At 49.5% G+C, this 16006-nt stretch overlaps 1 protein-coding gene across 2 annotated transcripts in view; it reads right to left on the reverse strand.

The window, feature by feature from the left end:
* The window catches only part of P3H3 (prolyl 3-hydroxylase 3), a 34026-nt gene that overhangs the window by 3991 nt on the left and 14029 nt on the right, over window positions 1-16006 (reverse strand). The gene's annotated exons all lie outside the window — the stretch shown is intronic.

A 16006-nucleotide genomic window follows, 5' to 3' on the forward strand; every position in this document is an offset into this window, starting at 1 on the left:
CACAGGTCCCTGCCGAGTCTGTCCCAGTAGTGCAGCCCCCTTCCCCGGGGTGCCATAGTTCTAATTCCCTTCCTTGGGGCTTTGCCACTTCTCCCCAGTGGCTGTCGGGGGGGGACCCAGTCCTACCCACTGCTCTGGGTCCCAACACAAGGACCCTTTAAGTATATCAGCCCTGTGCTGCTAATTGCTGCTCTGTTTCCCTGGGCTACTTCCCTGTAGCCCATCTTAGTTGAGTCCCAGCATCCAGCCAGAAGCTCCTGCCTTGCTATCCTGGTTCCTGACAGTAACTACCTGCTTTGGCCCCTGCAGCCAGCCAGGAGCACCTCATACTCCCCCAGTCCCTGTAATCAGACTGAACTCATTATGGCCCTGCAGCTCCTTTTATACGTATCTGCTGGGCCCTCCTTGGCAGCTCCCTGCAGCCCCTTTCCTGCGTGGAAGTAGCCACACTAGTCAGTTTGGAGGTCCTTTCTATTGCTCTTTTTTAGGGAGAGATGTGGCAGAGCTGCGAGGCCTCCAGCAGGGGGTCTCAGGGCCTAGTTCACCCCCTCACAGGAACATTATGAAAGTCAATTCAGTAGTGACTGGTCTAGTGAGGAGAGATTGAGAACTCCTGTTCTCCCTGTCTCGGAACACAAGAACAAGGGGACTGTGATGGTGTGTATAAACTTGGTGGAAAATGCAGGCATTTGTTTTGGGTCTGCTGTAAGACCTTGGGGAAAAAAAATGGACATCAACAAATTGTTGTGCTGATGGACAGCCAGCAACAGTGGTTGGCCCAACAAAAGCAGCAGTAGAACTAGTTGTTCCAGCAAACGGCTGCCCAACAACAAGAGCAGGCAACCCAAGCATAGGTGCCGGCTTCCTCTGGGCCCGCCCCAGGCCTCACCCCTACCCAACCCATTCCCCCAAACCCTGACTTCTTCCCGTCCAGTTCTGCCCCCTCCCCCAAACATGTTTCATCCCCACTCCTTCCCCTCCCTCGCAGAGTCTCCTGCATGTCGCAAAACAGCTGATCACAGCGGGCAGCAGGCGATGGGGGAGGTGCTAATTGGCAGGGCCGCAGGCAGGAGGAAGGAGCTAGGCAGGGGAGGGAGGGACACTTGATTGTCCATGGATGCTAAGCTCCCACTAATTTTTTATCATGGGAGCACCCATGGAGTTGGCACCTATGAGCCCAACACCACCACCAGCAACATCAGCTCATCTGGGAGCTGGTGGCATAACATCAGGAACAGCAACAACACTTGGTTCAACAGGGGCAGCCATTTTACAACCCCACTGGGCAAGTGGGTGGCAACCTGGACAGCAATGACCATGAGATGGTCGAGTTCAGGATCCTAACAAAAGGAAGAAAAGAAAGCAGCAGCATACAGATGCTGGACTTCAAAAAGCAGACTTTAACTCCCTCAGGGAACTGATGGGCAGGATCTCCTGGGAAGCTAATATGAGGGGGAAAGAAGTCCAGGAGAAATGGCTGTATTTTAAAGAAGCCTTATTGATGGCACAGGAACAAACCATCCCAAAGTGCGGAAAGAATACAAATATGGCAGATGACCAGCTTGGCTTAACAGAGAAATCTTTGAAGAGCTTAAACACAAAAAGGAAGCTTACAAGAAGTGGAAATTTGGACAGATGACTAGGGAGGAGTATACAATTATTGCTCGAGCAGACAGAGGTGTAATCAGGAAGGCCAAAGCACAACTGAAGTTGTAGCTAGCAAGGAATGTGAAGCGTAACCAGTAGGGTTTCTACAGATATGTTAGCAACAAGGAGGAGGTCAGGGAAAGTGTGGGATTCTTATGAATGGGGGAGGCAACCTGGTAACAGATGATGTGGAAAAAGCTGAAGTGCTCAATGCTTTTTTTGCCTCAGTCTTCACAGACAAGGTCAGCTCCCAGGCTGCTGCACCAGGCAGCACAGTATGGGGAATAGGTGGGCAGCCCTCTGTGGTGAAAGAACAGGTTGAGCATAGGTGGCAGGTTATATACATTTGCAGTGCTCGGGCTCCAGGAATATTTAGGGCTGGGGGCACTGCTCCAGCAATATTTGGAGCTGGGTCTCTCCCTTGGCCCTGCCTGGATCGGGCCCCGGCTGCAGCGGGTCTCCCCCCTCGCCTCCGCATCCCTGCCTGGAGCAGGTCCCAGCCCCTGCTTGCGACCCCTCCCCCTGCGTTTCCCCCCCCACCGCACTGCGTCCCTGCCTGACAAAAAGCAGCGCGGCGCCTCTCCCCTGCCTGCTCCTGCTGCCAGAGTAGAATGGCTCCCAGCAGAACTGCTGTCTGCTGCCCCAGAGTCCTACTGCCTGCCCTCCCCTAATGGCAAGGCAGGCTGCCCTTACCCTGAGCCTCTCCAACGCCCCAAACCCTCATCCCTAGCCAGAGCCCTCATCCCCTCGCACCCTAATCCTCAACCCCAGCCCTGAGCGTCCCCGCATTATGAACCCCTCATCCCCTGCACTCTAATCCTCAGCCCCAGCCAGAGCCCTCATCGCCCCACACTCTAATCCTCAGACCCAGCCCTGAGCACCCTCGCATCATGAACCCCTCATCCCCCTGCACCCTAATGCTCATCCCCAGCCCTGAGTCACCCCCGCAGCATGAACCCCTCATCCTCAGCCCCAACCCTCATCTCTCTGCACCCTGATCCTCTGCCCCAGCCCTGAGCCCTCCCCCGCAGCATGAACTCCTCATCCTCAGCCCCACAGCCGTCATCCCACACCCCAACCCTCTGCCCTAGCCCTGAGCCTCCTCCTGCATCATGAACCCCTCATCCCCCAGCCCCAGCCAGAGCCCTCATCCCCCTGCACCCTAATCCTCAGCCCCAGCCCTGAGCCCCCTCCTGCATCATGAATCCCTCATCCTCAGCCCCACAGCCCTCAGCCCTGCACTCCCTCCTATCCCCAAACTCCCTCCCAGAGGGTGCACCCCCTCCCCCTTCCCACACACTCCTTCCCACCCCCAAACTCCCTCCCAGAACCTGCACCCCTCACCCCTTCCTATGCCCCCACCCCCAGCCCAGAGCCTGCACTCAAACTCTGTCCCAAACCCCGCACCCCTCACCCCCTCCTGCACACCCACCCCCTGCCCCAGCCCAGAGCCTGCACCCAGCACCCAAACTCCATCCCAAAGCCTGCACCCTGCACCACTCCTGCACCCTAATCCCCAGCCCAGGATCTGCACTCCAGACCTCCCCCTCCCAGCCCCCTCTCAAAGCCTTAGGCAGGTGGGGGTGGAGTTTGAGGGGGCTGAGTTGGGGGGCGGGTTGTGGGCACCACCAAAATTTCTACAAACTTGCCACCCATGAGGTTAAGGACTATTTAGAAAAGCTGGACAGGCACAAATCTATGGGGCCGAATATAATGCATCCGAGGGTGCTGAAGGAATGGCTGATGTGATTGCAGAGCAACTGGCCATTATCTTTAAAAAGGTGTGGCAACTGGGGGAGGTCTTGGACGATTGGAAAAAGGCAAATATAGTGCCCATCTTTAAAAATGGGAAAGAGAATCCAGGGAACAAAAGACCGGTCAGCCTCACCTCAGTCCCCGGAAAAATCATGGAGCAGGTCCTCAAGGAATCCATTCTGAAGCACTTGAAGGGGAGGACGGTGACCAGGAACAGTCAACATGGATTCACCAAGGGCAAGTAATGCTTGACCAACCTGATTGCCTTCTATAATGAGATAACTGGCTCTGTGGATATGGGGAAAGTGGTGGATGTGATATATGTTGACTTTAGAAAGCTTTTGATACAGACTCCCATAGTATTCTTGCCAGCAAGTTAAAGAAATATGGATTGGATGAATGGACTATAAGGTGGATGGAAAGCTGGCTAGATTGTCGGGCTCAATGGGTAGTGATCAATGGCTCGATGTCTAGTTAGCAGCCAATATCAAGCGGAGAGACCCAGGAGTCTGTCCTGGGGCCGGTTTTGTTCAACATCTTAATTAATGATCTGGATGATGGGATGGACTGCACCCTCAGCAAGTTCACAGATGACACTACACTGGGGGGAGAGGTAGATATGCTGGAGGATAGGGATAGGGTCCAGAGTGACCTAGAAAAATTGTCCAGTATCAGAGGGTAGCCGTGTTAGTCTGGATCTGTAAAAGCAGCAAAGAATCCTGTGGCACCTTATAGACTAACAGACGTTTTGGAGCATGAGCTTTCGTGGGTGAATACCCACTTCCTCAGATGCATGTAATGGAAATATCCAGGGGCAGGTATATATATGTGTGCTAGCAAGCAAGCTAGAGATAACGAGGTCAGTTCAATCAGGGAGGATGAGGCCCTGTTCTAGCAGTTGAGGTGTGAAAACCAAGAGAGGAGAAACTGGTCCTGTAATTGGCAAGCCATTCACAGTCTTTGTTCAATCCTGAGCTGATGGTGTCAAATTTGCAGATGAACTGAAGCTCAGCAGTTTCTCTTTGAAGTCTGGTCCTGAAGTTTTTTTGCTGCAGGATGGCCACCTTAAGGTCTGCTATAGTGTGGCCAGGGAGGTTGAAGTGCTCTCCTACAGGTTTTTGTATATTGCCATTCCTAATGTCTGATTTGTGTCCATTTATCCTTTTCCGTAGAGACTGTCCAGTTTGGCCAATGTACATAGCAGAGGGGCATTGCTGGCATATGATGGCGTATATTACATTGGTGGATGTGCAGGTGAATGAACCAGTGATGGTGTGGCTGATCTGGTTAGGTCCTGTGATGGTGTCGCTGGTGTAGATATGTGGGCAGAGTTGGCATCGAGGTTTGTTGCATGGATTGGTTCCTGAGCAAGAGTTATTATGGTGTGGTGTGCAGTTACTGGTGAGAATATGTTTCAGGTTGGCAGGTTGTCTGTGGGCAAGGATTGGCCTGCCACCCAAGGCCTGTGAAAGTGTGGGATCATTGTCCAGGATGGGTTGTAGATCCTTGATGATGCGTTGGAGGGGTTTTAGCTGGGGGCTGTATGTGATGGCCAGTGGAGTCCTGTTGGTTTCTCTCTTGGGTTTGTCTTGCAGTAGGAGGCTTCTGGGTACACGTCTGGCTCTGTTGATCTGTTTCCTTATTTCCTCGTGCGGGTATTGTAGTTTTGAGAATGCTTGGTGGAGATTTTGTAGGTGTTGGTCTCTGTCTGAGGGGTTAGAGCAGTTGCGGTTGTACCTCAGTGCTTGGCTGTAGACAATGGATCGTGTGATGTGCCCGGGATGGAAGCTGGAGGCATGAAGGTAGGCATAGCGGTCGGTGGGTTTTCGATATAGGGTGGTGTTAATGTGACCATCACTTATTTGCACCGTGGTGTCAAGAAAGTGGACCTCCCGTGTAGATTGGTCCAGGCTGAGGTTGATGGTGGGGTGGAAGCTATTGAAATCATGGTGGAATTTTTCCAGAGTCTCCTTCCCATGGGTCCAGATGATGAAGATGTCATCAATGTAGCGTAGATAGAGAAGGGGTGTGAGTGGACGAGAGCTGAGGAAGCGTTGTTCCAGGTCGGCCATGAAGATATTGGCATATTGTGGGGCCATGCGGGTGCCCATAGCAGTGCCACTGATCTGGAGATATATATTGTCATCAAATTTGAAATAGTTGTGTGTAAGTATAAAGGCACAGAGCTCAGCAGCCAGTTGTGCTGTGGCATCATCAGGGATAGTGTTCCTGATAGCTTGTATTCCATCTGTGTGTGAGATGTTTGTGTAGAGAGCCTCTACATCCATGGTGGCTAGGATGGTGTTTTCTGGGAGGTCACCAATGCATTGTAGTTTCCTCAGGAAATCAGTGGTGTCGCGGAGATAGCTGGGAGTGCTGGTGGCATAGGGTCTGAGCAGAGAGTCCATATATCCAGATAGTCCTTCAGTGAGAGTGCCAATGCCCGAGATGATGGGGCGTCCAGGATTTCCGGGTTTGTGGATCTTGGGTAGTAGATAGAATAACCCTGGTCGGGGCTCTAGGGGTATGTTGATTTCTTCTGGTGTTAGTGTAGGGAGTGTCCTGAGTAGATGCTGTAGTTTCTTAGTGTATTCCTCAGTGGGATCTGAGGGAAGTGGCCTGTAGAATTTGGTATTGGAGAGTTGTCTGGCTGCCTCCTTTTGATAGTCAGACCTGTTCATGATGACAACGGCACCTCCTTTATCAGCCTCTTTGATGATAATGTCAGGGTGGTTTCTGAGGCTGTGGATGGCATTGCGTTCTGCACGACTTAGGTTGTGAGGCAAGCGATGTTGTTGTTCCACGATTTCTGCCTGTGCACGCCGGCGGAAGCATTCAATGTATAGGTCCAGGCTGTCATTTCGACCCTCAGGAGGAGTCCATGTGGAGTTCTTTTTCTTGTGCTGTTGGTGGGAGGGCACCCGTGTATTAGTGCACTGTTCAGTGTTGTCCTGAACAGTTGGACCAATCTACACGGGAGGTCCACTTTCTTGACACCACGGTGCAAATAAGTGATGGTCACATTAACACCACCCTATATCGAAAACCCACCGACCGCTATGCCTACCTTCATGCCTCCAGCTTCCATCCCGGGCACATCACACGATCCATTGTCTACAGCCAAGCACTGAGGTACAACCGCATCTGCTCTAACCCCTCAGACAGAGACCAACACCTACAAAATCTCCACCAAGCATTCTCAAAACTACAATACCCGCACGAGGAAATAAGGAAACAGATCAACAGAGCCAGACGTGTACCCAGAAGCCTCCTACTGCAAGACAAACCCAAGAGAGAAACCAACAGGACTCCACTGGCCATCACATACAGCCCCCAGCTAAAACCCCTCCAACGCATCATCAAGGATCTACAACCCATCCTGGACAATGATCCCACACTTTCACAGGCCTTGGTGGCAGGCCAATCCTTGCCCACAGACAACCTGCCAACCTGAAACATATTCTCACCAGTAACTGCACACCACACCATAATAACTCTTGCTCAGGAACCAATCCATGCAACAAACCTCGATGCCAACTCTGCCCACATATCTACACCAGCGACACCATCACAGGACCTAACCAGATCAGCCACACCATCACTGGTTCATTCACCTGCACATCCACCAATGTAATATACGCCATCATATGCCAGCAATGCCCCTCTGCTATGTACATTGGCCAAACTGGACAGTCTCTACGGAAAAGGATAAATGGACACAAATCAGACATTAGGAATGGCAATATACAAAAACCTGTAGGAGAGCACTTCAACCTCCCTGGCCACACTATAGCAGACCTTAAGGTGGCCATCCTGCAGCAAAAAAACTTCAGGACCAGACTTCAAAGAGAAACTGCTGAGCTTCAGTTCATCTGCAAATTTGACACCATCAGCTCAGGATTGAACAAAGACTGTGAATGGCTTGCCAATTACAGGACCAGTTTCTCCTCTCTTGGTTTTCACACCTCAACTGCTAGAACAGGGCCTCATCCTCCCTGATTGAACTGACCTCGTTATCTCTAGCTTGCTTGCTAGCACACATATATATACCTGCCCCTGGATATTTCCATTACATGCATCTGAGGAAGTGGGTATTCACGCACGAAAGCTCATGCTCCAAAACGTCTGTTAGTCTATAAGGTGCCACAGGATTCTTTGCTGCTAGAAAAATTGGAGGATTGGGCTAAAAGAAATCTGATGAGGTTCAACAACGACAAGTGCAGAGTCCTGCACTTAGGACAGAAAAATCCCATGCACCGCTACAGGGTGGGGACTGACTGGCTAAGCAGCAGTTCTGCAGAAGAAGACCTGGGGATTACAGTAGATGAGAAGATGGATATAAGTCAGCAGTGTGCCCTTGTTGTCAAGAAGGCTAACAGCATATCGGGCTGCATGAGTAGGAGCACTGCCAGCAGATCGAGGGAAGTGATTATTCCCATCTATTTTGCACTGGTGAGGCCACATCCGGAATATTGTGTTCAGTTTTGGGCCCCTCACTACAGAAAGGATGTGGACAAATTGGAGAGTCCAGTAGAGGGCAACGAAAATGACTAGGGGGCTGGGGCACATCACTTATGAAGAGAGGCTGAGGGAACTGTGCTTATTTAGCCTGCAGAAAAGAAAGGTGAGGGGGGATTTGATAGCAGCCTTCAACTACCTGAAGGGAGTTCCAAGGAGGATGGAGCTTGGCTGTTCTCAGTGGTAGCAGATGACAGAACAAGGAGCAATAGTCTCAAGTTGCAGTGCAGGAGGTCTAGATTCGATATTAGGAAATAGCTATTTCACTAGGATGGTGGTGAAGCACTGGAATGGGTTACCTAGGGAGGTGGTGGAATCTCCATCCTTAGACGTTTTAAGACCCGGCTTGACAAAGCCCTGGCTGGGACGATTTAGTTGGTGTTAGTCCTGCTTTAGCAGGGGGTTGGACTAGAAGACCTCTTGAGGCCTCTTCCAATCCTAATCTTCTATGATTCTATGATAAGAGTGAACCTAGTTGCTGGGATCCTGAGCCTCACCATGACTATGAACCTCCCATTCAAACTCATGAAGATGGGGCCAGGTGATGACCCTGAAGCTCTCCTAGTCACGTTTGAGAGGGTTGCCACAGCAGCTCAATGGCCAACTGAACACTGGTCTATTTTGCTGGCACCAAATCTTACCAGGACAGCTCAAAGTTGCATATCAGAAGCTTGATGCCACTGATGCCCAGAACTATGCCTACATCAAGGCAGCTATCTTGGATATCTTTGATATCACGGTAGAAACCCACTGATAGCACTTTCCCCAGGGTGTCCTGCCCTGAGCAGTGCCCCAGAGTGTTTAAGGAACACTGGTACCAGTGGCTCCAGCCTGAAAAGCAGATTGCAGAACAGGTGACCAAACAAGTGGCTCTGGGACAGTTTATGTGATTCTCCCAGGTGGGAGGTCAGGGTGGCTGTTGTGAAACTGGCCCGAGACGTTGGCTGAAGTCATCAGGCTGTCCGAAAATTATTTAGCGGCTGTGGGCCTGATGGCGGGAACATCCAAGAAGGAAAATGCTTGCCCCAGGTGATCAATGACTGAAGACTACAGTGCCTGCTGTGGGGGCACTCTCCAGGGAACCAAATGCCAAGTCCTCCCCAGCAGGCGAACAGCATTATGACAAAATCCGTAAGCCTGGCCCCTAGGGCAGGAAAGGGTGCGGGGGGGAGCCCAGTCCCAAAGAAAGGGCCTCCCACAGGCATCTAATTTCCCCAGAGCAGGCCAGGGGTGGAAAAATCCCCTCAGCCGAGAGTTGCTTCTCATGTGGACAATGATGTTATTTCAGCCGCGACTGCACCTTCATGGATTGCTCCTAAGGGTAGGCATTGCCAGCAGTCACCCGGGCTTTAAAAAGAGGCCCAGCCAAGATGTTAGTCTCTATATGGATCAATGGAGTGGAAGTGCCAGCCCTAACAGACTTGGAGTGCAGCCACACGCTGATCACAGAGCCATTAGCAGGACTCAGAGATAACCCAGAGGAAACCATTTCCCTCCAGTGCGTGCCCAGTGATATCTGCTCATATTTCATGAGGGAGGACAACTCACAGTAGGAAGCCACACAAGAAATGTATGGGCAGGGGTAGCCTACCCAGTGATTTTAGGCAGGGACTGGGAATTCTTCCAGGAGGTCAAAAAATTATGAGGCAACAAACCCCTGAAAGGGAAATGTAGTAGAAATAGAGAGCCTGAGACATGAGGCCTTGTATAAGGGTCCCTGGTATAAGGCATAAGGCCTGAACTAAAGTCAGGCCCTGTTACAAAACATGCCTACTTGCAAGTTCACTGGAAGTGGCAAGAACAGGGCTAATATTGCAAAAACACAAACACTGGAAGAAGTGCTAGGTACAGGACACTTGCATAAACATATTCCAGAAGGACTGTACCAGAACATCCCGATACCAAGTTAAGGTATAAACACTCTCCCCAAAGATGATACAGGGACACAGTGACCCCTCCTAAAGATAAGGTCAGGATGACAAGATGATGATTAGAGATGTTTTGACAGAACCAACATGTACAAGGTAAAGGGTGGTAACTACCCATGACAGAGGGGCGATACGTAACTTGTATGTATCAGTGTAGAAAAGAGGGGTCACAGAGGGTGTGTCTTTGTCCAGCCAAGGAGGGAATGGAAAGTGTTAGTGTTACATGTGTTAGTGTCCTGTAGAGTCTACACGATATTAGGACTGTGCTTCATTGACAATAAGTAGCCTTCGCTGCTGAACTGAGTCTGTGGTCTTCTTGAGCAGTTCAATCAGAGCCCATTATATGGGCTAACTGGCCAGAGCTAGTGCAGCCCACAGACAGAACATACACCAGCCAACTGACTACAGGAATGACCCTCAGGGCGGGGCCCTTGAACCTCAAAAAACCTGAAAATCTAGCCAGAGTTGGGGAGATGGAAGATCCTGGTGAAGGGACTCAGACTCACAGACTTTAATGTCAGAAGGGTCCATCATGATCATCTAGTCTGATCGTCTGCCCAGTGCAGGCCACAGAACCTCAGTCTTGAAGTCAGTTAGGTTTTTTGCCTACAGTGCTCCGCTTGGAAGGCTGTTTCAGAATAGAAACCTTCGCCTAATTTCAAGCCTTAACTTGTTGATGGCCAGTTTATATCCATTTGTTCTTGTGTCAGCATTAGCTCTTAAATAACTTCTCTTCCTCCCTGGTATTTATCCCTCTGATGTATTTATAGACAGCAATCATATCTCCCCTCAGCCTTCTTTGGTTAGGCTAAACAAGCCAAACTCTTTGAGTCTCCTCTCATAAGGTAGATTTTCCATTCCTTGGATCATCTTAGTAGCCCTTCTCTGCGCCTGTTCCAGTTAGAATTAATCTTTCTTAAACATGAGAGACCAGAATTGCATCCACTATTCCAGATGAGGTCTCACCAGTGCCTTGTATAGTACTAACACTTCCTTGTCTCTACTGGTAATACTTCACCTGATGCATCCTAGGACTGAATTAGCCTTTTTCACAGCTGTACCACACTGGCGGCTCATAGTCTGTGATCAATCAATATACTTAGGTCTTTCTCCTCCTCTGTTACTTTCAACTGATACATCCGCAGAAAAAATTATTGTTGTTAGTCCCTAAATGCATACCCTTGCACTTCACACAATTAAATTTCCTCCCATTTCTATTACGCCAGTTTACAAGGTCATCCAGATCTTATATGGTATTCTGGTCCTCCACCATACTGGTAATACCTCCCAACTTTGTATCATTTGCAAATTTTATCTGGGATATTTATTATCCCACTTTTCGTGCCAAGGTCAGTAATAAAAATGTCAAATAAGATTGGTCTCAAGACTGATCCCTGTGGAACTCCACTAGCAACCTCCCTCCAGTTTGACTGTTCACCTTTCAGTACGACCCGTTGTAGTCCCTCCTTTAACCAGTTCCTTATCCACCTTTCAATTCTCATATTAATCGCCATCTTCTCCAATTTAACTAATAATTTCCCATGTGGAACTGAATCAAATGTCTTACTGAAATCCAGGTAGATTAGATCTACTGTATTTCCTTTGTCTAAAAAAATCAGTTATGTTCTCAAAGAAGGAGAACAGGTTGGTCTGGCATGATCTACCTTTTGTAAAACCATGTTGTATTTTATCCCAATTCATCTTTATGTCCCTAACTACTTTCCCTTTCAAAATTTGTTCCAAGATCTTGCATACAAATGAGGTTAAACTAAAAGGTCTGTAGTTTCCTGAATCACCTTTTTCTCCTTCTTAAACATAGGAGCTATATTAGCAATTCTCCAGTCATAGGGTATGACTCCTGAGTTTACAGATTTGTTAAAAATCCTTGCTATTGGGGTTGCAATTTCCTGTGCCAGTTCCTTTAATATTCTTGGATGGACCTCCTGACAGGAACAATGCCCTGCGCAAAAAGAGGGGAAAAAGACAATTTCACCATCTCCAGACTTATTAACGGCTGATGTAGATTTCATAGGTGAATAAAAAGATGACTGGATCCTGAGCAGGGCATATGGCCAACTTGCCAACATCAATGGAGAGGTGGTAGATCTGCAACAGTCCCGGTCTGAACTCATGGAAGAGAGACTGTACCAGCTGGCCAAAGATTATCAAACCAGAGAAGTAAGAGTACAACTTTTAGTCCCAAAGAAAATCCAAGGGACCGTATTACAGCAGGCACATGTGGGACGTTGTTGGAGACACTTAGGTCAAGAAAAACCCTTGAAAGAGTAACCTTCAGATTTTACTGACTGGGAGTACATAGTGAGGTCAAGAACTACTGCACATTGTGCCCAGAATGCCAATGGACAGGATCCCAAAAGACCCCAAAGGCTCTGTTAGTCCTCCTCCTGGTGGCTGGAGTACCCTTCGAGAAGATTGGTATGGACCTGTTGGATCCCTGGAAAAGGGTGTATCCAGTACCAGTACATTCTGGTGATAATGGACTATGCCATGTGATATCCAGAGGCCATTCCCCCTTTGTTCAATCACTGCAGTAACATTGTTACCAAACTGATGAAGGTTTTTGCACGGGTAGGGATACCAAAAGAGACACTGACTGACCAGAGGGCTAACTTTATTTCAAGACTAATGGGGGAATTATGCAACCTTTTGAAGATCAAGGCCTTAAAGATGTCTGTCTATCACCTTCAGACTGATGGGCTGGTGGAGTGCTTCAATAAAACATTGAAAGAGATGTTTAGAAAATTTGTGGTCTCAGACACCTGTCATTGGGATCAGCTACTCCCACCCCTCCTTCTGCCATCTGTGAGGAGCCCTAAGCATCAGCCGGATTCTCCCCATTCAAACTATTATATGGGAGGCAATCAAATGGGATCCTAGACCTCCTTTGCGAGACATGGGAGGAGAAAAGCCCCTGAAAAACCAGTGTGCTGCAGTATGTGATCTGCCTGAGGGAGAAGCTGGTGACACTGCTTTTGCTCTAAAGAAAACCTGTTTTAAGTCCCAGCAGAACCAACAGTGAGCTAACAACTGAGGGGCCAGAGTGCGAGAATCTGGAACTGGAAATAGGGCCTTGTTATTGCTACCACCCTTGGAGTCAAAGCTACTGGCCAGGCGGCAAGATCCATTTGAAGTGGCAAGGAAGGCAGGGATGGTCAATTCTGAAATTCACCAGCCAGGGAAGAGAAAAGAAATGCAGATTTATCATGCGAACCTGCTAATGGCCTCACAGGAACAGGAAGGCCAGCCTTCTCATAGCACCAGCTCCACCAGAGTTCATAGGCGTCAACTTTTCCCAGCAATGATGGGTGCTCAAGTCCCCCCCGCCCAACTCTACCCCTGCCCCACCCCCATTTCAACCCCTTTCCCTAAAGTACCCATCCCAACTCCATCTGCTCTGTGCTCCTGTTGGACTCCTTCCCCAAATCCCTGCCCCGGCCCTGCCTCTTCCCTGAGCGTGCCACATTTCCCCCGCCCCCAAGTGCTTGCCACTGCAAAACAGCTGTTTTGCAGTGGGAAGCACTGGGAGCTAGGGGGAGAAGTGGCGAGCTCAGGGGAGGAGGCAGAGTGGACGCTGAGGTGAGCTGGGGCAGGGAGCTGCCGGTAGGTGCAGAGTACCCACCAATTTTCCCCCGTGGGTGCTCCAGCCCCGGAGCACCCATGGAGTCGGCGCCTATGCCCGAGTTCAGCCCACAGGCATCCTTGGGCCACGATGCTGGATTGGTATCCATGGTGAAGAACTACAGCCTGAACAAAAATAATAGTTACTATGGCTGATGGAAGCTTTCCCCCAGTCTTCTCAGCACTGCCAGGATGCACCCACCGGGCCTACACATCACATGGACACTCAACAAGGAAAAAAGTTCTGAGAGAGCCTCCAATCCCTGCCACAGAAGATGTGAGAGATGGTTCCCAAAGAACTACAGGCCATGTTAGACTTAGGGGTGGTTGAGGAGTCTCACAGAGAGTGGTGGAGCCTCTCGTGTTGGTGCTGAAATCTGACTTGTCAACCTGATTCTGCCTCAATTTCCAGAGAGTAAATGCTATATCAATGTTCATTGTGTACCCTATGCCTATAGTAGATAAGTTGCTAGACAGACCTGGGGTTGCCAAGTACATATTCACTCTTGACCTTATGAAGGGTTACTGGCAGATACTTCTGACAACCATTGCACAAGAGAAGACAGCATTCTATACACCGTTTGGTCTCTACCAATTTCAGATCATGCCCATCATCCTTCATAGAGCCATGGCCACCTTCGAACACCTGATGGACCATGTACTTTGACCACATGGGCAGTGTGGCTTGGCGTACATCAACAACATCGTCATTTATAGATATGACTGGAATGATCACTAAAGACTCCTCACCATGATACTGCAATCCCTCAAAGAGGCAGGGCTGATGACCAACCCAGCCAAGTGCAGACTTCCAGCAAGAGGTGACTTTCCACAGCTATCTGGTAAGGGGCAGGCGTCTGAAGCTGCTAGCGGGTAAAGTACAAGTCTTGGAGCAATGCCCCATACAAAAAAGCAGGTGCATCACTTCCTGGGCCTTGCTGGGTACTACAGACGCTTTGTACCAGGATTTGCCACCACAGCAGACCCCTGGATAGATCTGATAAAGTACATGAGCCCTAAGAAAATGTGATGGTCTGAAGCCTGCGACAAGGCATTTAAGATAAAAGAACAGCTAAGCCGAGAACCAGTGCTCTCACTCCTGGACTTTTCCAGATGATTCACTTTGCAGATAGATGCCTCAGATGTTACGTCTTGGGGCAGTATTTTCATAGGCATTGATGGAGGAGAACATCCCATCCTATACCTCAGCCAGAAGCTATTTCATTGAAAAATATCCTACTTCTTAGAATCACGGATTATTAGGGTTGGAAGGGACTTCAAGAGATCATCTAGTCCAACCCCCTGCTCAAAGCAGGACCAATCCCCAAATGGCCCCCTCAAGGATTGAATTCACAACCCTGGGTTTAGCAGGCCAGTGCTCAAACCTTCATCACTGAGAAGGAATCCCTGGCTATGAAACGGGCTATAGATGCGTTATGATATTATTTGTTGGGGAATCCTTTTAGTGACAGATCATGCTCCCCTTCTCTGGCTGAACTCAATGAAGGATATCAACCGAAAGATCATGTGGTAGCACCTTTGCTTTCAGCCCTATCGTTTTCAAGTACTTCACTGAGAGGGAGAGTCTAAAAGAATGAAGATTTTTTTCATGGGCAGGGGGAGAATTAGAACCATCAGGGAGTACCCCAGCACCAAACTTGACGGGGAAGGTGTGTGATGGGATGTATAACTCCTTCAGTTTCGAGAGCCCAAATGACCCCACGCCGGCACACCTGCAGAGCGTGCTCCAGATGGAGGAGGGAGCTTAAAAGGAAGCCAGACAGCTTAGAAAGGGGCTGACCAGGCAGGGGAAGGACCTGCCTTGGGAGCCCCTGAGAAGGGGTGCTACAGAAGCCTTCTGTGACATTCTATACCTTGGGGGAGCATCCTGCAACCCTCATATTTCTCATTTTCATATAATCGCAATCTTACATATAAAGCATGCCATGTAAGGTATCAGGGGAAAGGTCATGATCTGCTGAAAGTCATTTCTCTATCCATATATGTGTACCATTAATGCATATGAAGTTATGAGAATTGTGTTGTAGGTGGTCACTAAAACATGCTGTAAGTTGGGGTAATCAGCCAGATATTAGCTCCTCAGAGACAACATAAAGGAAAGTAACGAACACCCAAGCGGGCTGTCAAACAACCCATCAACAGCCATTGTCCAGCGAGGGAGCTACAATGCAATGACTCACCTGCCTGAGGCCACACCAGGGGAATTGCTCAACCGCTTGGAGAGACTCAGCAATACCCCCAAACATGCCTGGACTTATGCTCCCCAAGCACATGGACTGAGGGTACAAAACAGACAGAGTGGACACATACTGGGCCCGCCTCCTGCCCCCACCTATGCTGCAAGCAACCAAAACATTGAGAAGAAGGCAAGACTCCAGTACAGGAGACTGGCCCAGGTTTAAGGAAAAAACTTGTATATAAAGGACTGCAATACTGCGGGGGGGAGGGGCGGGTTGCTGCCCAGTCTAATAGGGTGGCATACAGACAGGACACTGGAC

Source organism: Gopherus flavomarginatus, chromosome 1, assembly GCF_025201925.1.
Source record: "Gopherus flavomarginatus isolate rGopFla2 chromosome 1, rGopFla2.mat.asm, whole genome shotgun sequence".
NCBI classification, from domain to species: domain Eukaryota; kingdom Metazoa; phylum Chordata; order Testudines; family Testudinidae; genus Gopherus; species Gopherus flavomarginatus.